The following is a 2,335-nucleotide window of genomic DNA, read 5'->3' on the forward strand; positions in this document are numbered from 1 at the left end:
TTCTTCCTCCTCAGCCCTTCGTTCTCTATGGCTTCTTTTGTTGTTTCATGACAATTGTTGTTGGACCATTTTTTTTAGAGTTTTTACCATATGGAATCAGGCATTTGCCTTGATTCTATGTATTTATCTTATCTAGTGATGATCATAATAAAACAAAAATAACAGAAAAAAGTAAATCGGATAATAATGACTAATAGTCAAATAACACACTTAATCTAATTCAAAAGTCATAGTCTCTAGCAACGGTGTCAAAATTTTGATATGCCCATATATATTATACCTCCAAATAGAACTATAAAAACAATACATATATGTACATTAAAGAATTACTATAGATTACGTCTACTTCATTAATTATTCCCGGTTCCCACAATTATAGTTGTGGTTAGCTACTCATATTTGTATAATTTGAATCAATGATAATTAAATTTAAGTTAATCATACACTTACAATATGAATATTGAATATCCCGAATTTTAAATTAAACTTCTGTGAATAACTGAAGAATCAAAGTGTAGAATCTCTTCAAAATTTGATAACCAGCTCAAAGTAATAATTTCTTGGGTTTCCATAACTAAAATGAACATAAAAAACGTAAAACAAAACCTAGAAAAAATATTTATAGACATCAAAAACCTATCTAAAACAAAGTAGAAAAATTGACTTGGACAGCTTGTATAAACTAATTTACGGCTCGTAGACTCCCTTCATAGATGGTACACATTGCATAGTCTCATGACTATTTCCATGGGCACGAACTACGGTCCATGGAAATTATAAATGCCCATACACCTTACTTGAAAACATCAGATCTTTATGACACAAACTCATTCTACGGATCATACAAGTGTTAACGGGTCATCCTGCTAACTTGTTAACTTCAGGGATCTTTCAAAGTTTCTCAATATCAACTACGGTTGTTGTCTACGGCTCATGGATCAAACAACGGTTTGTAGATGGTCAATATTTATTTGTTCCATCAGTTTTTCAACACATAGCCAGGAAATCATGTTTTCCCTGCCAAATAATTCTGAATATCAACTACTATTGGCATGTACGGCTCGTGGATGGTTCGTAGATGACCATTAATATCAACTACTATTGGCATGTACGGCTCGTGGATGGTTCGTAGATGGCCAATATTTGTTTGTTCTATCAGTTTTTCAACATATAGCCAGCAAATAACTACAACACACATCGAATATACTAAACCTCACTAGAGAACTTATAAAAATCCAAAGTAATAAGTATAAAAAATGCCATAAATCCATGACGCATGAGCTACTTGAAGTTGTCTGCTTGATTGTCAAAGGAAGCTATTCTTAGGCTTTTTAGAAAGCTGCTTACCGGTTGTTTATTTAATTTCAATCTTATCCAGAAAACTGTGTAATGGACATCTACAATACGATATAATGAAGAAAAGTTTCTTTAATTTCTGCCACATATATAATTTTTGTGAACTTTCGGTAACTTTTACGATAGATGAAAACTAACGAAACAAAATATAAGTCAGGTTGAATCCCCTCTATTTGACACGGTAGTCTAACCTAGTTAATTAGTATAACCTCATTATATGTGATATAAGTTAATAAAGTTGTTCGCAACAAGTTTTCATAAGCGGTGAAAATTAACTGCAAGCAAAATAAATAAAAGAAAATGTGATTTTATTGATGAATTTTGTGAGTACAATTCTGTTGTTCTCTTGATTCTTCTCTCCTATGTTTCTCTGTGATTCGAGAGCCTTCAGTAGCGTATTTCTCAAATGTAGGATGATGTACACCTCCTTGAGATGTATTTGATTTCCGGGAACGTCGAGAAACGCTTCGTCGTGGCAAGTTGATCTGCCGGAAGAACTCTGTTGATCACTCCTTCGAAGAGCTATGTAGTTGATTTTATAGCTTTCTCCAATTGCAAAATGGTTGTTGAAGAGTTTTCTTCCTCCCCTAGAATGTCATGTTCATCCCCTATTTATAGTTGTAGTGGGTGGACAAGGTTGCTTGTGATTGGCCAAAGGATGTCATTTTGACACTTGGCGGATCGTAATTGGTTCTTGCATTTGACTGAGACTACCACCACATTTGGGCACGTGGCTTCACCTTGTTGGTCTTGGATGTCTAGTCACTATGACATGTGGCATGATTTGGGCTTCAAGTGAAATGAACCTTGGATTTGAATTTAATAAAAGAAAAGGGATTTGATCACACAAATATGCTACATCAAAAAATATTTACCATCTATGTCAATATAATTTTTCTAAATAAATATAAAATTTTTTGGAATTAAGCAAATTGTAGAGGCGCTTTCCTCTTTCTCTGCATTTTCTCCGCTTACTTCT

Source organism: Solanum pennellii, chromosome 8 (assembly GCF_001406875.1).
Source record: "Solanum pennellii chromosome 8, SPENNV200".
Classification (NCBI taxonomy): Eukaryota; Viridiplantae; Streptophyta; class Magnoliopsida; order Solanales; family Solanaceae; genus Solanum; species Solanum pennellii.